Genomic DNA, 23,422 nt, shown 5'->3' with positions numbered 1-23,422 from the left:
AACTGACCAAATGCCAGTAAAAAAAAAAACAGGAAACAGGAGAGTGGGGAGAGGAGGTGATGGATGTTCTTTCCCATGACACAAAGAGTAAACAGTAAAAGAAGTTCAAGAAAAGAAGAAAAATACAGAATAGGAATTTGACGTCTTGAGAAACTTTTATCACATGAGCTATATCAGTCGATGCCATCTGTCCACAAGAAAACACTGGGATCTAAAGCTTCTGATGCGTAATACATAAAATCCTTTGATTTGATGGGCGATGCTTCACATTTAGTCTGGAAAACAAGCCAATAATATGTCAGGAGTAGCATTAAAATAACGGTGGACAAACCTCTGAGTACATATAACAGAAATCAATAAAGCTCAATAAAGTAGTATATTGGTGATCATGTGTAATAATAAAGCATTTTTACCACATTTTTAACATTTTGCATATTTAATTTATTTCCTGCACATTGCCATTTATCGCTTATCCTATTATTTTCTTGATTTGCTGTAGATTTATTTTATATTTATAGTATTAGTCAGTCAGTTAACCAACACCAGTACATTAGTGTCACTTTTAAACATAATGCACTGTTTCCTGTCACTCAGCCACTGCACATTGTCCACACTGACACTATAAGAGCAGAGGGTTGCTTGATTGATGACAACCCTCATTTGAACACGGATGAGTTTTTGCTAAGTGGTTCTTTTTGGTCTCAAGTATATGCTCAGCAGTGAAAGAGAAAAGAATGCGCTGATTAAACAATTCAGTGAAGCGTTTTCCTCTGCTGCATACAAAAATGATAACGTTAGTGCCCAAAGGTCTTTAGGACCATGTAATACATTAGGAATACAATTGTTTTTACAAAGAAATGACTTGATGTATGTTTTCAGTAATGAACTTTTACAGAAACTAAACTTTAAAACAGTAGGGAGTAAGCTAATAATGACGTGAGGAAGCTAGTAAATAACTCAAATTTGAATATTACACATTAAATGTACTATAGTTTTCTGTAAGCCAGCGTGTTTTGAAGTGATATTACATCCATTTGTTGCTGATGTTTTACCATGTGGTCCAGGTTGTAAAATTGTGTACCTGCATTTTTACATCAATATTCAGGTTTGATTCAACAGAGGTCTATTCTGAAAGCAGATAAAACACACACGCGTTTTGCTGCTATGATGTAGAATAAGTAAACAGGCCATCCAGACACAATCTGAGCTTCCAGGCTGATGAATGAAATGACTTACAGAGGACACAAGCTCTGTGACACTGATGGGCAGTCTGATATCGCCTCCCTAATCTTGCCCCCACTCAGCCTCTCTCTTTCTGTCTCTCTGTCTCACACGCACACTGATTTCTCTTTCACTTTCATTCTTCACTCTTTCCTTACAGTTTTTTACTCTCACTATGTGACTCACACTTTTTGTCTGAGCTTCTTTTCTTCATTTCTCTTTTCTTCCCTTGGTACTCTTTCTCTCAATTGTTTCTCTCTTATTTTCTCCTGTCCCTTTGGCCTTTTCTGTCATCTCACTGGAGTTTTTTTCTGACTGCATCTCCATCACCCTCTCCTGTTCTTTCTGTCCCTGTCACACTGTTGTTCCACTCCCTGTCCTTTCTGTCGACACGAATGCACAAAAACTGCAACAACTACTACTTTGTGTGGAGAGCACAAGGTAAAAACAGGCATTCAGCAACAGTCAGATGAACATGAATAAAACATAGTTGTCTAAATCTCCTTCAGTGACTCCAGGAACACACAATCTGAAGACAGGTGTTTTCATTTTCTGCAGAATTTTATGTCTCATTTCACTGTATTTCATTTAAGCCTTTTCTTTGTCAAGTACATTTTGCCACTGGAATATTTAAGGAAATTTAAGAGCTTCCCTAAAGCTATGATGACAGCCCATCATATTCTGCTTAATAATTCTGGCAGAACATTTCACCTGTCTTCTTGGCATAATTAGTAGAGTTAATTTAAACTGTCTGGTTTTAAGCGTAGTCCTCATATTTTCCATGTCTGGATAATTTCAGTGTTAGCCTGCTTTATCCATTTAAAAAAAATAAAAAAATAGGTGTGATTTGGGAATCATTGTCCTGGTAGCCACCAAATCAAGGGATCAAGTTGATCATAACCTGGGAATTGTTGAAACACCACTATTTCTGTCAAGCAAGGTCAACATCAATTTGAACTGTGATTGTGCCAACCTAGAAAGAAAAACCTGTAATCTATGAGCATCTATAAGCTCATAGATGCTTGTCTATGGCTCATACATAAGCCGGATGCAATTTGGATACATATTTACTAAATATACCAAAGACTGAGCAAAAAAATGTTTGAAGGCATCAAAATACAAAACCTGAGAACACTTTAAAAACAACCAAGTATCAAACTGCATCATTGTGAAGTCAAATCAGAAGAGGTGAGAAGGAAAAAGAGAAGAAAAGAGAAACGAAATAAAGTGAAAAGAAAAAAGGAACAAAAAGTAAAGAAAAGACTTGCCCTAGCTGAAGAATTGACAGTCAGAAGGAAACATGGCGGAACAGTGGTTGTAGTACACGGACCATAAAAAGGGACGGACAACGACGGAAAAATTAGAAGCGGCAAAGCAGAAAAAAAACACAAAAAAAAAAACGGGAGTTTGGTGTCACCTTTGAAGATTGATTTGCTCTTGTGATACATCTACAAACAAGCAGAGAGACAGTCGGTAAGGCAGAAACTGTATTATTATTATTGTGAGATCACTAAGCTTGATTGTTTACATTCTGGATTAGCATTAGCCTAGCCACCGGCTCGTTAACACACCTATGTCAAATCAGATCTTAATTATTTTGTAGTTGTGAAATCTAGCATATTATTAGTGGTTGATGTAGATGGTTGGAAAGATTGTTGGGTTTTGTTTTTTAAACTGCTGGATTTTGATTTGACCACTACTTTATTAAACATATGGGTAATAACTTGACAATATTTATACATAAACATTCATGATTAATATCAAAAAGTAAACATTTGAAATGTAAATATTGATTTGAAATGTCCAAAGTTAAATAACTTCAGTTAGTTAATTTGTTCACTTCACTTAGCACTTTGTGGGTTGATGCACAGTGGTTTATTTTTGTAGTTTGCTTAGTAACTACAAATTACATAAATTACATAAATTAATTTTGCAGGCTGTGCAAAATTAATTTATGTACAGCCAAAAAATACAGGTTAGTAATGTTTATGTTTTCTTCTTTTGGAATTGCTTAAAGGTTTTTACCTGCTTCTGCACCATCTGTAAGAGCAGTGTCCTGACACTGATGAATACGTGGAGGATAAACGAAGACAAATACTTGGTCCTTTGAGTGAAATCCAGTTGATAAAATAATCTGTGTTGAATCTGTGCCTTTTCAAGTGGAGAAACTGCACAAAGTAAAGGAGAACTTGACCATCATGCGGTAAGATTTGTATGTCGATTGCACAATATGAACTGAATGATTAAGAATGAGTACTTCCAAATTTTTGTCTTTACCTCAACACTTAGGTTTGCTATTTATTTACAGTTGCGTGTCCCAGTGATAAATCATCCCAAAAACACATTGTAGCTGCTTTTGTGAAGAATTGGGAACTTAATATTAATCTATCTGAACTCCATTAAAAATGTATGGATATTGTTTAGAAGCAGGGTTCATGCCAGGACACAAAACAATGTTAAATAAGCTCTGCCACATTTGCTAAACAGAATGATCAGATATGTTTGGTGACAGCAACAAAAACAGTGAGGGTGAAATGTTTTCGATAGGAAAAAAAAATACATTAATAAAATTGTCTGCCCCATGATTTTCATACTTAGTTATTGTACACCTCTGCAAAGAACTGTTGGACGCAATTTTTGCATTGTATGCACATTTTCTAGTTTTTTTTTTTTTTTATTCCTTTGCTGGAACACCAGTAGGGTCACATTTTGAGTCTTGATTATGTTACAACTTCATCAGGCGTAAACCTAAATTTGAACTGATCTTAAAGGGTTCTGGTGTACTTGGAGCATTTGTCTATGCCAGCTGTAAAGCAGCTTGTTCACCCTGACTTCTTACCTGCCAGCTTTTCTCTCTGCCAGCAGATTAACCTGTTTGCTCTTCAGCAGAACTCCTCTTATGCAAGAAAATAAAAAGATTTTCGTTCTTTCTGAAAATATGTAACACTCAATTGAATCTACTGAGATGAAATAATTGTCAATTTTGTCTGCCACCCACATAAACTCAAATTATGCATCTCACTGTTTCTTTATAGACCAGTCTTTTTTTCCATGAAGATGCTTCCTTTTTCCTTTCTTTCTTTCTTTTTTTTTTTTTACCTGTGACTTGTTTTCCATCTGACCTGGTTGAGCTGAAATTGGGAGTATTCCTACCCTTCATGGGTTAGTAAAGTGGAAAATAGCGTGGCACTCTCACAGAGCTTGACTGCATCCCACTGATTAGAGCAATCAATCGAGAGATAAAGAGAGGAGGAGGGAGTGCGTGCGTCCACGTGTTGACAGGAGGCTATTGTGACTAAGCAAAATAGACAACCTCAGAAGACTCTTCAACACACTCCACCTTTCTCTTGTACTTGTATGAAGTAAAGAAGACAACATTGCATCAGATTCCAGCAAAAGCCCCAATCTGTTCCCCAGACTTTTTGCAGTGTATGCTTTTCACAGGTCAGTCAAAAGGAAGATTTGATTTGACATTCATAGCTCTATGAATGTCAAATCTCTGTTGACATACCTGTGATTACCTGTAATGCATTACTGTTCTACTCCAATAAGATGTGTGGTGCACGGGTCAGAGCTGAAGACCAGTATGGCACTTTATTTGAGGGATGGAGCAGTGAAATGTTAGTTGTTTTGTTTAACAGTCATGCTTTGTATGGTCTCAGAATATAATATCAGACAACATTATAATATTATATAACACTAGGAGTTGCAAAGTCCAGCTAATGGGTCACATTTCATCTCGAATATTACAAAAATCTATTTAGAACCTCATCCTCTGATGTCTGTTGAGTCATATGGAAGTAAGTCTACTGATCCCGTTTTAAATGCTCTCATTCAACAGAATGACTTTGGGGATGTAATGATGCAATCCGAGTTTTTAAAGAGAGACGCGTTGCAAGTCAATTTGAAAAAAGCCATAGAAACCCAAAGACCCAGAGACAGACAGATGCCTCCACACTTTCATTACTGTAGCTTGAGTTTATCAGACAGACTCAATTTTCTGACTGGTCTCCCTAAAGCACTGGGAGGCAACACAGAAACATTCAGAGTTTTGAAGCTCTGGTGCGTTTTGTGACTTGACAGTCAAACGCTGGCATGAATTCTGTGCGACTTCTGAGAGCGATATAGTTGCTGGCAAGGGAAGAGATTAGGTTTTAAAGTCAAACACTTGGACTGAAAACAACATATTCAGTCTGTAATAAATCACTAAGGTGACCTTTAAAAGACAACAACTCATAATACTATAAGTTCAGACTTAATGCAAATACTAAAATGATAAGAAGCAGATAATTTAAAAAAGAAGCTCAGTTTCCTCGCTGATGTCTAGTGCTTTTAATAAAATTGCAATAGAGTCAAAAGTTGGCTTGTAACAAAACATTTTCTACCATAAAGAAGTTTCAAGCACCAAGGCCAGAAGTTTATAACTCAGCAGTCAAATTAGTCTTTTTTTGAGTAAATCATTCTACAGAAAGATGTTCAGAAAGATGTTGAATGATGTATTCTTGGTAGTAGACTCTGCGTCAGTTACTGTTTTATTGCTGCTGATTCTGAGCAAAGTTTTTGACACCGAAGACCAGACTGGATAGACCTCTGAATAGTTTAGCTACTCAGGTCAGATTTAAGGCTTTTTGTTCTTTAAATGGGGAGGGACACCTGAATCAAATGGATGAATTGCCTAATCAACATGACAAAGTGACCTTCAAGGACTGGAGGTGAACAACCCTTGTTTAAGTGATCATTAACTTTAAAAAAAATATTAAACCCGCCACTGTATTTTTCCAAGCTGGTGATGCCCAGGGAATTTACTTTGTCAAAAGAACTGTAGGCAAGGTTTCATTCTTTCTTTCTTTTCCATTGACCCTCAATCTACCACCACTATACAGAACAGTTCAGCTGAAAATGTTTAATAACCTCATCAGATGTTTAAATCTAAAGTAATATTTAAATATTTCGAACGTGTTTTTTTTTGACTGGAGCTAATATTAACAATTTGAAGTGTCCCAACTATTGAGTCCTGACTTGAACTTAAGAGAAAACTTGTGAAGAGAACCAAGACATTTGTTTTAAATAAAATGTTGATGCACAGATAAGTTATTCATTTTTAAAAATTAATACTCATTTTCAATGCTGAATTAGCTTTTGAAGGACTCTTACTCCCGATCTGAAATAAGCTTCTTATTGAATAATTTTACATCTAACATTATAAGGGGTATGAATACTTTTGGAATTAATTCTATACAAGACAAGAAAATGGTCAGATAATAAGCTAAGTCAAAATTAAAGATGGGAGATGGGCATGTCAATATTTATTTGTAGTATTTCATAATTATGTTGTATTTCAAAACATTGTTTTTAGCCTTATTTTAACATGTTTTTTTTTAGAATTGTTATATATATATATATATATATATATATGTGTTACATTTTGAACAAAGTCATTATTATTGTTTAATTTGCACAAGCATTTAACACCACACTGCAATATTCTGTTCAATCTTGGACTCATTACAATATAAAATGCTTTCTTCTTTTTTCATAATGTTTAATTTATTTGCAATGCAGATTACTTCAAAGTTCAAGAGCTAAATCTGACATCAAAGGCAAGAGCAAGATGAATGAGCAATACACCACTCTGTAATATCTATTAACTAAACGGTTAGCATCAGGAATAACAAATATCCTTATTTTCTTGTAGCTTATATTCACTATTGTTCCATCACATATTATTGCCTTTGTTTTAGTCTGGCCAAAAAATATGGAAGGCTATCTGGGTTAGGTTTTGCATCAATTTTAATGATAATCCAAGCACTAACCAGCATGGCACAGTAAAAATAATCAGCATTCTCCAATTCATGTGAAAGATTATTTTAATACATGTTTTATTGTATTGTGATTTTTTTTTTTCAATGTTTGGCCCAGAACAGGCACATAATGATTTGTACCACTATTATTAAACCACTATTTTTATTTGTCCCTGTGTTTAGTCGGTCATTAGCTTTGAAAAATTAGAAAAAAATACCAAATCAAAATGTTATGATTCAGATAAGTTTCTGTGCTTTGAGTTTTCTAATTAATAGTGCCTCATCTGTTCAGCAATTATAAACACAAAGTTAAAGCTTAATAATCTGAAACTTGGATTTTTTTTCTGCATGCTCTGTAGTTGTTCACAGACTTCCAATTGTAGCTATGGTTAGTGCCCTAAATATGCCCTCATTGCTCAGAATTTAATTTGAGCATAAAAACATGAACTAATTGTGTGCATATTTAAAGAGACACTTTAAAGCTCTTTCACAATTCTTGTTTAATTCATTACTCTATCCATCTAATGATTTTGTTCACCGATCTCTGCTTGAAATGCTGAATCTTCCCTTCTTTCCTCTTGTCGAGAAAAGTCGAGCTCATCCCACTTCCCCATGCTGGAGATTTTAGTTTAATAGTAATAATAAATAAAATTACCGTAAAATTAATGACATAGGTGACATCAAGACCCAACAATAGAGTCAGACTGTAATAAAATGAATCTGGTTGTGTGTGTTGTTATTGTGTCCTGCAAACTTTGCTTTAATTCTACTTTTTTCTATTTAATCATAAAAAATCATAGTCAGGCAGAAAGAAAGTCATGAAACAGGAAAAGCTGATTTCCTTAATAAAGAGGAAGTTTCTGTCTTGCATCAGGCTAAAAATAGTTCAGACCGTTCCTTATTTTAAAGCATTAAAGGTTTTTAAAGAATAAAATCTAAACATTTTGAGAGATTGGATAAAACCCACAGTAAAATACTTAAAATAATGACTTATCATTATGCCAATAATTAATATTGGTTTAACCAGTGGTTGATGTTGATTTGATTATAAGAATATTTACACTTACTCTTACACTTGTGGAAGTACTTAAAGGTGAAACAAGTAACTGTAATTTGGTATCAGATAATTACAATAATGGATTATTATTGGGTTCTTTTCAGAAATGTCTGTAATAACTCACCTTATGATTATAATAAGAGTAACTAATAAGTTATGGTTATTATAACATTATAAATGAATGTTGAATCAGATAAACTAAAAGGTTATAAATGTGATTTTGACATTGAACTTGAAAAGGTGTAAAATGTTGTAACTGTAATTAAAGGTCACTGATGTTGTGTAGGAGGTAGATGGTAGGTGGAAGGACAGGGCAAAAAGGGGAACTGATAGGAGAGTGGAGAAGATAAAGCCTTATTGCTAAACTTCAACTTGCCTAAGAAAAGGTTGGGCAGGAAACAGAGGTAGGAGGAACTGTTGAGCAACTTGGGGACATTAGAACAGAGATCCGGTCATAAGGTCTCCAGGGTGATGGATATGAGATCATCTGTCCAAGCAGTCAGCCAATGAGACAGGCACAGCAACAAAGCTAGCCAATGCAAACGCACCAAAAGGTGGATAAACCCTTTATAAGGTGGGTGCAACAGAGGAATCTTTGGTTGGATCCTTCAGGCAGCTTCGAGCCAAGACGGAGATGGACAAAGAACTCTGCAGCTGAAGAAGAGCCGGGGCCACAGAACCGAAGACTGTTCTGCACATGGGGACCAACCCGTTAGCCCCGCAACATGTGGCTTCAAATCGCACTTCTCTCAACAGCTGGGTTTAGACCCCCAAAGACAAAGACCAAGGCAAAGATGAAGATAAAGACAAAGGCAAAGAACAAAGGCAAAGAGGAAGAACTGGTGTGTTCCTTCCGTGGGACCAGAAAGATCGTGAGACGAGGAGAAGGGAGCTACAGAGCTGCAAGACAAGAAGCTGAGGACCGCTACGCGCATGAGGAAGTCACCCTGATGCCCGAGACCTGCCGCTCTAAGTCAGTACTCTTCCTGTACTGGGAACCTCCTGCTGCTGCAACACCTTCTTCATCATCAGGCCAGTTCTGGGGTTCAAAATGCCAAACTCTGTCCGTCTCTCTCAAAGTTTCCCTTTTTTAGTTCTCAGTGTCAGCATTAGGGAAAGATAGGCTAGATTATTGATTTTACTTATTTGATTATTTCTGCTACTGAATTAAGCTGTACTGACCCTTGCAAAATTGCCTTACTAATAAAATAATTAGCATTTAAGAAAATCTAAAAGATGTTGTGGACATTCAATTAATGAGTCACCTTAAAGTTCTTTGATGGTTGTGAAATAGCTATGAAGTTTGATTCTGGGAGGAAAAAGTAGAAATGTTTTATAGGTTGCTTTTAGCCAAAACTAAAACAACACCCTTGGGACTCGCCCGAGTCACTAAAACCAACCTGGTTCAGTAACAAGTGCACGTTGTAAAAAAGAGAAAGAGCGACCGTTAACAGGTGTGCTCTGTGAAGCTAGTTGGTTGCAAGCTACTCAATCTGGCTAATTCACAGGGTGAAAAAGGGTGGGACATCTGGATGGAGGTCGTTAGAAACCAGGCTAGTCTTTCTCGATGCCAGCTTAAACAGAGTTTACTCAGTTCTGAACAGGGTAAAATCCCATCAGATTTAGAAAACTCAAATTACCCGTTAGATGGAGAGCTGGCTGCACATCTCCCTCCTCTGAGAAGAGGAAGTAGAGTGAGAGAGAAGGGGGGGGAGGTGTTGCGCAACAACAAAGTGGCGCCCAACGTGGGGCGTTGCGTAACCACAACAAGGTGGAGCCCAACGTCATAGAAGTCTAAGCGTGTAAAACAGGAGGATAGTTCTGGATCTCGCAGTAACTACACGGCGTGTGGGTGAGGGGAGTTTCACTGAGGACAGTTGACCATGTCCATCAGTGACGCTAGTAGCCAAGATAGCCTAGACCCATTCCTGCTCGATGGCTTAAGAGAGGCTTTGGGGGATAGGCAACTCGGAGACAAGGAGGACGACGCGAGGTCGTACGTCCAGAAGATGTAAGCAATTTCACAAGGAAGTGGTGAAATGCATCTGGAGCTCAAGGTCGAGCATCTGAGAGCACGCATGAGGGAGCTCATTGGCGTGGAAATGATGAAGTGGACTGCTATGTCCAGCAGAGGAAAATTGTCCTTGTCGGAGCCGAGAAGTGGGACAGTACTCCCAGAGGACGGGAGGCCCCATGGATTACAGAAAAGAGAGGTGAGGAGTACCTCTTGGTGCTGATGGACATGGTGTAACAGTGACAGCTGAAAAAGAGCAGGTCTTCCCCTGCAGAGGAACTCCGTTCACGTCACAGAAAGCCGGAAGGCGAAGGCACTTCTCCTTTTTGCCCAGAGAGGGAAAGGGGAAGTTGCAGTTTACAGTGTCATTGAAAACAGGACAGAAAGTTTGGATTAAAGATCAAGATCGGCCTGTAGTCACGGTGATCAAGTTGAAATTCAATGGAATGGATTTTGTGAAGCAAGTACTGCACTGTAAAAAAGTATTACTTATGAAGAAAGGGGTCCACGAGGTCAGTGTTCAAGCCAGTTCTTAGCTAAAGCGAACCAGAACATTGCAAGAATCAAGCATCATGCCGTCCTGTGTTAGACTGGCTACTATTACAGGATGATTGCCATTCAAAGAACAACTTCAAGGCTTAGGACTAGGAGGGCCCTGAAGAAATTGGATTATGCTAAAGAAGAACTCCTGTCACAAAAGGATGGATTAAACAGGAAAAGGGACTGAAGTCGTGAGGAAGGAGTGGCGTCATAGACAACCACCAAGATCAATCCTGCAACAAAGTGTTGAAATCACACCCAACACCTGGAAGCAACCTGTGGACTTCACAGAGTCCTGCCTGACAGAGTCCTGTTGCCTCCGACAACTCCAGTAACCCTTTAACGACCCCAGCGATGGAAAAGGATTATGATTATGGATAAAGCGTCATGCTGCTTATGCTTTTTGTTTTACTCTACTGAACACCCAGAGTTTTGTTTTTTTTTTTATTGAGGCTTTTTGCCCATCAACCTGTCCCTAAGGAATCTTCCACATCCTGAAGAACCAACGCTTCATTCAGCTGAGGATTTTTTGTCACTATTAAAGGATCAGAGCGACCTGGGTTCTCTTCAACATTCGTCACTTCCTGAGAGACATCAAAACTCCAAGGAGGGGGTGTCAAAGAGCAGTGGAGTTTGAAGACTGCTGAGGCCTTGGTGACAACTGAGAATCTGCATCTTCACATCCCAGGCTGCTGAGGCCTTGGTGACGACTGAGGATCTGCATCTTCACATCCCAGACTGCTGAGGCCTTGGTGACGACTGAGGATCTGCATCTTCACATCCCAGACTGCTGAGGCCTTGGTGACGATGGAGGATCTTCACATCCCAGACTGCCATCTTCTCTTTCCAGGGGATGAGGACGCAGACCTGCAAGAGGGTGTTGGGTTCCCAGCATGTGAAAGGTCTGACCTCGCGGAGGGGGTGTCGAGAAAAGTCGAGCTCATCCCACTTCCCCATGCTGGAGATTTTAGTTTAATAGTAATAATAAATAAAATTACCGTAAAATTAATGACATAGGTGACATCAAGACCCAACAATAGAGTCAGACTGTAATAAAATGAATCTGGTTGTGTGTGTTGTTATTGTGTCCTGCAAACTTTGCTTTAATTCTACTTTTTTCTATTTAATCATAAAAAATCATAGTCAGGCAGAAAGAAAGTCATGAAACAGGAAAAGCTGATTTCCTTAATAAAGAGGAAGTTTCTGTCTTGCATCAGGCTAAAAATAGTTCAGACCGTTCCTTATTTTAAAGCATTAAAGGTTTTTAAAGAATAAAATCTAAACATTTTGAGAGATTGGATAAAACCCACAGTAAAATACTTAAAATAATGACTTATCATTATGCCAATAATTAATATTGGTTTAACCAGTGGTTGATGTTGATTTGATTATAAGAATATTTACACTTACTCTTACACTTGTGGAAGTACTTAAAGGTGAAACAAGTAACTGTAATTTGGTATCAGATAATTACAATAATGGATTATTATTGGGTTCTTTTCAGAAATGTCTGTAATAACTCACCTTATGATTATAATAAGAGTAACTAATAAGTTATGGTTATTATAACATTATAAATGAATGTTGAATCAGATAAACTAAAAGGTTATAAATGTGATTTTGACATTGAACTTGAAAAGGTGTAAAATGTTGTAACTGTAATTAAAGGTCACTGATGTTGTGTAGGAGGTAGATGGTAGGTGGAAGGACAGGGCAAAAAGGGGAACTGATAGGAGAGTGGAGAAGATAAAGCCTTATTGCTAAACTTCAACTTGCCTAAGAAAAGGTTGGGCAGGAAACAGAGGTAGGAGGAACTGTTGAGCAACTTGGGGACATTAGAACAGAGATCCGGTCATAAGGTCTCCAGGGTGATGGATATGAGATCATCTGTCCAAGCAGTCAGCCAATGAGACAGGCACAGCAACAAAGCTAGCCAATGCAAACGCACCAAAAGGTGGATAAACCCTTTATAAGGTGGGTGCAACAGAGGAATCTTTGGTTGGATCCTTCAGGCAGCTTCGAGCCAAGACGGAGATGGACAAAGAACTCTGCAGCTGAAGAAGAGCCGGGGCCACAGAACCGAAGACTGTTCTGCACATGGGGACCAACCCGTTAGCCCCGCAACATGTGGCTTCAAATCGCACTTCTCTCAACAGCTGGGTTTAGACCCCCAAAGACAAAGACCAAGGCAAAGATGAAGATAAAGACAAAGGCAAAGAACAAAGGCAAAGAGGAAGAACTGGTGTGTTCCTTCCGTGGGACCAGAAAGATCGTGAGACGAGGAGAAGGGAGCTACAGAGCTGCAAGACAAGAAGCTGAGGACCGCTACGCGCATGAGGAAGTCACCCTGATGCCCGAGACCTGCCGCTCTAAGTCAGTACTCTTCCTGTACTGGGAACCTCCTGCTGCTGCAACACCTTCTTCATCATCAGGCCAGTTCTGGGGTTCAAAATGCCAAACTCTGTCCGTCTCTCTCAAAGTTTCCCTTTTTTAGTTCTCAGTGTCAGCATTAGGGAAAGATAGGCTAGATTATTGATTTTACTTATTTGATTATTTCTGCTACTGAATTAAGCTGTACTGACCCTTGCAAAATTGCCTTACTAATAAAATAATTAGCATTTAAGAAAATCTAAAAGATGTTGTGGACATTCAATTAATGAGTCACCTTAAAGTTCTTTGATGGTTGTGAAATAGCTATGAAGTTTGATTCTGGGAGGAAAAAGTAGAAATGTTTTATAGGTTGCTTTTAGCCAAAACTAAAATAATGACCTTGGGACTTAACTCTAAGTCACTAAATTTAATCTAGCCGTTAACAAGTGCCGTTATTTTAGGAAAGGAGCTACCGTTAACAGGAGTGGTTGTAGGGGTTATGTCGCTGTGAGGGCTACTCAGCGGATTGCCCCCCAACTGTAAAAGGTCATAACTTCTGGATCGAAGGTAGTCAGAGCTAGACGAGTCCTTTCCGACCCCAGTTTAAACAGATAATTCACCATAAACTATTGCTAGGGTAAGACCCGAGTTTCTGGGGATTTTCCGGACCTGTTAGACAGAGAACTGGGCAGTAGTGAGTCCAAAGAGTTGTGAGGAGTGGGCGGGACTTACTATTGGGTAGTAACAGACACTCTTGATCTCTCTTCTGAGTTAAAAACGGATCACTCTGGAGGCCTCCTGAAGACGTTTCAGGCATAACCCTAAACCATCTGAGCTTAAGGATTAAGAGAATTAGTTCTACTAATTTTAACTGTGTAGGACAGTATGTCTTGCATGTGGATGAAAAAGAAATCCATAGAGAAGCACGATAGTACCTTTTTTTTAAGATTGCTGCTGCCAGGCCAGTTTAAATACCAATGCTTTTCTCTAGAACCTTATTTTATAGTCTGGACATTACTGACAAAGTTTCAAAAATAAATTTTAAATTGCATTATAATGTTTTTGGTACATAGCTTTTTTCTTGGGGTGTTGTTTTGCTGGTGTGTTGGTTGAAGAACTTGATAAACACCAGAAGATTAAGACCGTGAAAGATTGTGAAACCTGATAATTGTTAAAAAAAAAGTTGTCTTTTCATGATGACCATTTTCTGTTTCTAAATTATTTCTATCTTGCCCATCGTCCTATAAATCAACTTATTAGTTACTCAGTTGAAAAATTGTAAATAACTTCAATCAAGCAACTCTGTGCCTCCAAATAACAAGCATAATATGGTGGTACAAGCTATGTGAAAATCCACCTCCCTAGAACAGACACATCTGATATTAGCTTAGTTTTATGGTGTTGAAATGCTGAATAAAACAAGAAGACCAACATTAAAGATCTACTGTCTGCAGAGTACATGCGAATGAAATTAGTCTGAAATGTGGCACATTTATACTCTTATGAACAGTAAAGAGTGTATAAGGTTAATATATGTGTAAAGATGTGATATCTCTGCTGTAATAAATGGAACAATTAAAAAGGGAGAACGAGAAGATGAGAAAAATTTACATTTTTACTCCGGTTGAGTTAGGAAGAAATGTTTTAGTATGAATTGGATGTTCTCTAACACTCATCTAAATAAAAAAAATCTAATCAATTTATTCAGTGAACACACAAGATTTCAGGTTGTTTTTACAGTCTATTTTTAACATATTGTATACTGTAGTCTTTAAAATGATTAGACTTTTCTAGAGTTCTTATTTCAAAACATGAACATCTGGAGCATTTGCACAATACATCTTTTATGTTTAGGACTGGTAGATAAAATCTATCAGTCAGTGAGGAGGTGAGCTGTGTCAAAGTAACTCCAGCTGTCACGAGATGATCATAACTGAGATGACAGAGTCCAAAGTGGATATACATCATTTAGCAGAGATGATATGACAAAGAACCTGTAATGACAGATGTGCTAAAGGCTAAGCAGACTTATCAGAGGAATATAGGAAAAGAAAAAAAATGGAAAAAGGGAGTTCATGTGGAGATAATAAGACAACATCAACATGCTCTTTTTTATATTATTTTGTGAAAGATGTGTAATTTTGATTAAAATATGTGGGAGGATTTATTACAACAGTTAAAATAATGACAACTATGACATTTTACAGTTATCTTGGATTTTTTTTATATGTAATTGTAAACACACAATACATTTCTTAGTAGCTTTCAACAAATGCTTACAAATATAATCCCTTTTGTCTTTTAGTTCTTTATGTAAAAACCTTGACAGTATAAAAACTTGATATTAGCTAATTATTTAATTGGTGTGTGGCAACAGGTGGGGGAGGGTCAGAGCTGCATTATTACTGTGCAAAGCATCGCTCTCTCAGCCCAAACTTTCCATGGCATCTCATTAAAAAAACTTTTAACCACAGAAACCAAATGACCAAAAGTAATTTCCCAAAGCTAAGTGACTGCTTGTGTTGTGAAATATGTGCTCCTTCTTAATAGTTGCTTTATATCAGCAAACAAGGCAGCTTTTTGAGTTATTACTATGGTTTATGCAGTGGATTCTCAGACACCAGAGAGGCCTTGGGTGATCCCCTCCTTTTGCACCTCAAAGGGCCAGAATGGGGTGAAAAACGGGATGCAGCTTTTAATTAGAAGTAGCTAATCAAATACCATTTTCATTTATTACACTAACATTTTCTTCCCACATTTGCTTATAAATTCCAAAACACAGTGGGGCACCTAATCACCATTGACTGGAAAAGCAAACAAATAAACTCAGTTGGATCTTGTCCTTTCAACTGGAAAACTGCCTTTGATGTGCGACTTCTGTGTGTGCCGCCCTGGGCTGTGAGGCATATGGTCAGTGGCAAAAAACTGGACCTCAAAAGCCTTTATTAGTTTTTTCTAATCAAAAATGTCCATTCTGAACATTATCCTGCACGAAACCTCTATTATTCACATTAAGATCTCATATAGGCTCTGTTCATCAACCTTGCTCTTGGCAAGTTCAAGAATAGGTGACTATTTAAGCTGCCTTTTTCCGATAGTACAAGTAGATACTCAAATTTTCATTTATATCAGATTGAATTAGCATGAAATGACCTGGGAAGTGTTTCTGCTCGTGCATTTTGCTGCTGTACATAAAGTATTATTTCATTCCGTATGTAGTTGGCTTCAGCAAACTGGAGAGCTGTAACAGACTGGATCAATGGTCTATTTTAATATAAATCACATCACAAGTGCAGCTGCTAAACTTCCATTTTACATGCAACTACTGAAGTGATCAGATAAAGCATGATAATACATCCATAAACTATATCTATATATGCTGATGCATTAAAAACTGGCACTAAATACATTGACCTGGGCTTATAGGAGATGCCAAAGGGGTGTTTGTTTATTTTGGATCCATTAGCTTCAGCAGATCCATTATAGTTGAGCATTAAATGAATATAATGATGTTATGACCATTTTGTTTTCTAACATTTCTATATATGATGAGCATAAAAATGTACATTAAAGACTTTATTCATATTCATTGATATTTTTAAGATGAGCTAAACTGACCTTTCAGAGTGTTGTTTACCACTCAGTGGTTGCATATGACTCATACGGTTGTCTTTGCGGGGGGTTTTCCTCAGGACAGTGAATATTTTTCAAATTGTATCTTATAACTTCTTTTTTCATAGCTCCAAAAGAAAGATTTTGTTTTTATGTGAGACATTTGCTGCAATTCTGACAGGTTATGCAAAAAGAAAAAAAAATTTCTTAAATTAAATGCAAATTTTCAAAAAGGATTTGAATTATTAATTGAAAATAAACAACTTAAAGGCGCTCTTCTATCCAACAACTCACTAAGCCATTCCAGATGGATTCTTTAAAAATAACAGACCAAGAATGTTTTTGTTTAGATTATATTTTTATGAACTGAAACTGCACTAGCTACAGAGTGCCTTTTAAGGAGCACTTATAAGGAATGCAAATGCTGTTAGACTCATTTTAGCAGAATTCAAGTCCTAAAAACAGAGTGAGGAAGGAGAAGTTCTGTTATTGACGTCAGACAGAACATATGGTGCTTCAAGAGACTGAACCACAGAGTTGAAGTGAAAATGTTCAGAGTTGGATATTGCAAATGGACTTTACTGTTTACTTAAAAGACAATTAGCCTGAAGGTAAAAGTTCAGTTGTTTTATTGCACTGCTGTCATAATTTCTACAGTAATTTTCAATAATTTAGAATAGTGGTTCTGCTGATGCTTGTTGTTCAGATTAAATTACTTTTTAGAACGTCAATCCATAAGCAGGTATTAAATGTATTTTTAGCCCACATTTCTGCATGAAAATGTTTTTTAATGGTTACTCTCATCTTGTTATCTTAGATGCAATGTTTTTGTGTGGAAATTCATAATTAAAAAATAAAGTCTTGAAAACATAAGCTACTGTAGTTAATCTACACAATACTTTTACTAGTTACTAAAATAAGTCAACTTTTCAATATTTGAATTCATACTAACTCTATATAGATTGTATTTTCATTATTTTGTAAAGCAGTTGTCCACTCTGAAATTTTTATGCAAGATTCATTTCTTTTACTTATATTGCTAATTTATTCTCTTCAAATGATTATCTAATACTAGTCATTCTGTCTTATAATGCGATGAATAAACAGTTGCATGGCTCAAATTCACAAAGACAGCAGAATAATTTCAGTAGTTCATGCAGGGTCAGTCAGAAGAATACATTCACTCATTGATATTTTCATTTTGGGTTTTTAGGATGAATTTCAATGGGACTTTTTTAGGGTGGTATTTGTTAAAAAAATCAAATATGTGTTGAATGCACCATTTCCAAAGGCAGTGAAACACACTCTGAACATGATGCTGCTTACCTCATTAATATTAAAATATTAGCTTCAAGAAAACTTTAAATTTCAAATTTGTGCTACAAAATGCCCTCGTTCTGCATTTTTATTGGCTTTTCAGCAAGCTAATATCTCTTTTTGTGATTCCTTTTTATCTCTTCACTTCAACTATTTATTGTTCAAAGTACAACATTTACCTGTTTCTATTGAAAGTGTGTGCTGCGACTATGATGTAGTTCAACACATCTCTAAATATTTAGCCATCTGCAAAGCTTTTTACCTCTTCCATTCTTACATGTTGTTCAAGTATCATCTTTCACTCATTTATCACTACTAGGAACCTAAATGCCGACAAACAGATGATTAAAGAGTAGTTCAAACGATTTAAGAGTAATTATCTGGGCATCATCAGATGAAGTCATGTTGACAGCAACTGGCTAGTATAAACTGTTGCATCTGCTTTAATTCATAGTGTGTACACATGAGTCTGAGAACATGATTACCAGATTTACCACATGCATTCTAAAAGACATTGTCATTTTATTGACAATAAGGAATTATTATTGCTTTCTTTTTTGTCTTGTCTGGACTTTTAACTGAGTGCTGCATTCAACTTCACAGTTATATTGTTGCTTTCTTTGCTTTAAATAAGGTCTATCAATCTCTGAGATCCATTTTGATGGATTTACATGTAGATATATTTGAACTGCTGACTCAAGAGTGGAAAGAAAAGATGAAAGCTATTTTTCAAACAGATTCTTGGATAAGTAGGTATGGCATTTTTGCTGACCTTGCAGTTCATCTGCTGTTTAGTAAATCATCTGAATTGGCTGCTCGTGATGTTTAACTGTACATGATAGTTTCATTCAACAAAGTGGCATACAAATTTTAAATATTATAAGTAAGATTTTAATTAAAAATTGACCAATGAGGGAATTGTATTTTAATCTTTGTTGCGGGTGGAGGTAAAGATCTAAATTCAAATTAATAATTTCAGCTGCTTTAAGTTCCGATTCAACGCTGAACACACTGCTGTGCTCTTTGTGCCCTACAGTATTTTCTTATATGGTTGTGCACTTCACATTTCTCAGTCCTTGTAATTTATTTCCAAAGCAAAATGAGTGAGACTGGTCTGCAGCCTAGCTATAATGGAATAGTGTGGTGGTTAATGGAGATGCATTGTAGGCCAAGATTTTATGCTGAAAGCACTTTATGACAACAGAGAGAGATGTAGTGCTGGGCGATAGTCATTAAGCTCTCATTCAGTCCTCTTTATGCTCAGGGGCCGACTGACGTGACAAGGGAAATATTAAAGATCTTTGATGGCACATGGCAAGTAGAGAGGAAAGTATAGGATTCTTAAAAGGTCCATGGATTTGCTTTGTGTTTACTTTTTAAAAATGTCATACTTCTTTTGTATTTAAGTGCATGTCTTTAAGGAACTCTGATTTAGTGTACGTGAGGCATTTTTGTCTCTTGCATAAGTAGCATTCATCTTTTTAGTTTTTTTTTATTATTATTTTTGAGTGGAGTTCTACAGTTATTAGAAATCCCTTTCAGATCAGTAGTAGATTACAGTTTGAATAATCTGTTCAGAGAAATTTGGAAAAGTTTCCATGAACAACTTGAGATGATTTTAGAAATGCACAAGTAGCCCCACGTTGAATAGTCTTTACTTTGTTCTGACTGTTATTTGAAATAGTAAAATCATTAGTGCTTAAAATGATGGATGGATGGAAAACAACGTATCTATTGCACTTGGAAAAACAAATACCATAAAACATACCTACAGCCAGCTCTTGGTTTGATTTTTAAACCTTTGTAAAGTTAAAGTAAACCATTCTTTACAATGTTTATGTATAATCTACATTTTTGTTTTTAATTTAGCTACATCAACAATCAGAATATGAAGTAAAGGATTAAGACAAAAACATTTCTATATTTCCCACCCTGACCATGGGAGGATCAGTAAGTGGTGGCTTTGTGTTTGCGCCATTTATTTGGAGAAGGAATGAGGGGGAATTGATCTGGTTCCAGCCAGGATGGGCAAAGGGCCCATGGCAACAGCTGCTATTCACAGAAAATGAGTAAGAACAATACCTGCTTCCAAGTATCTCCAGTAACACCAGAAAAAGCTGCTGGAATTGTCTCTAATTAGTTTTTTTTTTTTTTATCGAGTTGCACTTAATAAATCAGAATATGCCAAAATGCTGCTGTTTAAAAGAATTAATCTGATGTTTTATGTTGTGTTCATTAGCTTTTGGGGCCAAACTACAAATTAAATATTTACTGACAAGCAAGTTGTATACTTAAAAATAAAAACCATATTATATGAAAATTGGTTTCTCACACAACAGAATCGGTAATAAAGCTAAATTTTTTCGAAGTAAGAAAATCTAATTTTCTTAGTTCCCAAGCAAAAATACAAATGAATCTAACATAGCTGTCACATGCATTACAATAGACATTTTTATTTATCAGCACTAATGGCTTGTTTCCTATTAATCTAGTCGTAGTGCTGTTTATTCTATATTAATGAACAAATTCCATTATCATTTAGTTATTTGGCAAATTATAGTTTGACATCAGTTAGAAAGGTCTACTGTTTTTTCTTCAGTTTAGAACTAGAATAACTTGAATATGACATAATTCTCAGATCTAAGCTCCAAATGCATTTTAAAAAATGCAGTGCAACTGCCATGGATTTGCTTCAGGCCTTTGCTTTGTGCCAGGCCTGACCCGTGTCTCTGTAATCACACCGCTCTGCTTAGTTAGGAAACACTGTCTGGACATTGAATGCAGTTTACAGTGGTTCCAATGTTTCATGCATTCTCTTCCTGGAAACTCCAAGCAGTACTACATGGAGTATTCACCTCAACTGTATCTAGACACAGTGTCTAGATAGTCATTAAGCTCATTCAGTCCTCTTTATGCTCAGACACCTGCGGTGTCTGTGTCTAGATACAGACACCTCCGGTCTTAAGTTTACCTATGATGATGTTTGAGTATTTGGTTGGTGAACTTAGCAAGTCATCAAACCTTTTCTATTTAGCTGCTAGTATCAGCAGGATAGTTCAGATCCAATTTGCTGAAAGTTGGTTGAGGATGAACTTTGCTCGTTAGGATTCAGGATAAAAGTATGATTTTATGGCATTGCTATTTTATGATTATATTTCTTCTTAATATATTGTCCTGCAAAATAATTCAGACATGGACCATTTATCAAAAGTAAAGAATACATTATTTAAATGTTTAGAACACTGAGAAATATTTATTCTTACTCCTCATTATAGAAATGCATTTTCTTGAGGCAGCTCTGCTGGTTAAAGTGCTTTACCCAAAGAAACTCGGCACCTCTCTCTTTGTTTGTCTGCATTTAGGTGTATGTGTGTGTGAGATAGAGCAAGGCCACTGTTTAAGACTGCCACTGTGAGTTTGTCTTTCTTCCTTACCTCTCCTCTCTCCATGCCAGGCGTTGGGCCCTGAGCTCATCTGTAACTCGGAGGATCTGGAGTGTGGCCAGAAATGCAGCCTCCACTGCCAGCACAACGCTCGCCTTGACCTCAATATGCTAGCCGCAAGAAGATATCAGCGGGGCTTAGGGAAGCAAGTTGCAGCGATAATAGCGAGTCTTTAGATGTCTCACCTGCAGGTGTGCTTCTGGCTATTCAATGAGGCTGTGCGCCTCATTGAATAGCCTCATTGTGATTCCCTCTGTTTTTTCTTTATTGTTCTCCATTTTTTCATTCCATGGCTTTACTGTTGTTTTCTTCATTCCTTATGTTTACCTCAATTATTTCTTCAATTGGTATCATTGACTTTTTTTTATGTTTCTTTTCCTCTTAGTCTTGAATGAACATAGTTCCCTGCTAATAAATTACCAGTGTGGAAGACTGAACCGTAAGATTAATTTTAGGAGGCACTTGACCCCCTTAATTTTAAGCTTTCTTTAGATGCAATTAGTGGGAAAACAAATTAGGCCATGTCTAAGCACAGCAAGGGTCCAATTCAGCTAGTTGACACTGCCAAGCTAGATACCAGGGTTTATGTAATTGGAGTTGCACTTCTTTGTAATTGGCTTACTTTTTTCTAAATTTTTCATGTAATGGGAAAAATGTGACATAAAATAATTAGAAAGTGATCAGATTATTTATATATTTTTTTCCATTTTTATGCTCTAGGAAACAAATTGATTTTTCTCTATGTGTCATATTAATGGAAAATATGGATAATTTACAGTTTAGGGATTGAAAAGAGAGATCTACCAATTGTTTCATTGTGGTTTGGTATCTGCACATATTCAGTTAGTTCATTGTCTTCATGACAGTAATTCTGTTATGTACCACTTTCACACATTAGTGGTCACTGCAGTGAAAAACTGTTTTCCTTTATAGGTGTGAGTGTTAATAGTATAAACTTGGATATGAGGTTTTCCATATCTACTGGGGAGCAAATCTGAGTTTACAAGACTGTTACAAATTTAATGACTCAGTGCAACTGAATGTTCGCTCTGGCAACATGTTGTTCAGGAGGAGGGATTGCTGCAAAGTCTGTGACTTCATGCAGTCAGTTGTGATTCTTATATATATATATATATATATATATATATATATATATATATATATATATATATATATATATATATATATATATATAGAGGCAAGTTCTCCACAATGTGTCCTGCTATGGTCATTCCCTCACATCTCACAGAAAAAGACTTTGCCCTATGGGAAGTAAAAAAAAAAATTCTGGAAGCAATATGCACTTCTTCATAGATGACTCCTTCAAGCACATTGAAGTTACCCATTTCATGAATACTGATGCACCCCCTTACTACGGATGCTGTACTTTTACAGCCTTCATAAATATTAACCAACGCTTTATCGTTGTCTTTTCTAGGTAGAATTGTATTCCTGCTTTTTTTAAAGTCTTACAAAAATACATACTCATTCATCCATCAAACAAATCCAACTGTTTTCTTGTCTGGTTAGGATGAGATTATGAAAACTTGGCTCAGATATTGGTCCTTGTTGTGTAACACAGCGTAAGGTTGCATTTCCATATGAAGTGACACTCTTGAGTGACAACGTTTTTCTGAGGCACTATTGACATCCTATTCCTGCTGCCAGTCCACTTCTGACTTTTTGACCTTTACAGAGTAAACTGTCCCCCACATTCTGGAGTGTTTTCACTGTATTTTTCACTATGCAACTATGCCTAAGAATTCACAATGAAAAACCTGTTGTTAGTGGAGATTTTTCATACAACACAAAACAAAACAATGCAAACAAAGTCAAAATGATTCAGATTTAAGCAAAGGTTCGAACAACTGAAAACGTTAGAAAAGCTAACCTCTGACAAACAGTAACACTGAAACCTAAAACCTTACCTGACACATTTGGTGATGCATTTTTGCCTTATCAGCCAAGAATTAAGGCGATGATAATCTTCATATTCCTTTGCCAACACCAGGAAGTGCATTCCAAGTAGTGAAATATATAATTGACG

The 23,422-nt window shown here is 36.7% G+C and overlaps 1 protein-coding gene and 1 long non-coding RNA gene across 2 annotated transcripts in view; one reads left to right on the top strand and one right to left on the bottom strand.

Moving 5' to 3' along the window:
* Positions 1–23,422, bottom strand: part of kctd16b (potassium channel tetramerization domain containing 16b) — a 100,587-nt gene that overhangs the window by 33,397 nt on the left and 43,768 nt on the right. The window lies entirely within an intron of this gene.
* On the top strand, positions 1,003–21,812 carry LOC103475372 (uncharacterized). Its single transcript, XR_535327.3, has 3 exons — positions 1,003–2,694; positions 3,239–3,424; positions 21,387–21,812. It is a non-coding gene; the product is annotated as an uncharacterized LOC103475372 (long non-coding RNA).

This window comes from Poecilia reticulata, chromosome 14 (genome assembly GCF_904066995.2).
Source record: "Poecilia reticulata chromosome 14, P_reticulata-male-v2, whole genome shotgun sequence".
Classification (NCBI taxonomy): Eukaryota; Metazoa; Chordata; class Actinopteri; order Cyprinodontiformes; family Poeciliidae; genus Poecilia; species Poecilia reticulata.
Note: the sequence above shows the minus strand (reverse complement) of the source record. Positions and strands in the feature narration are given on the sequence as shown.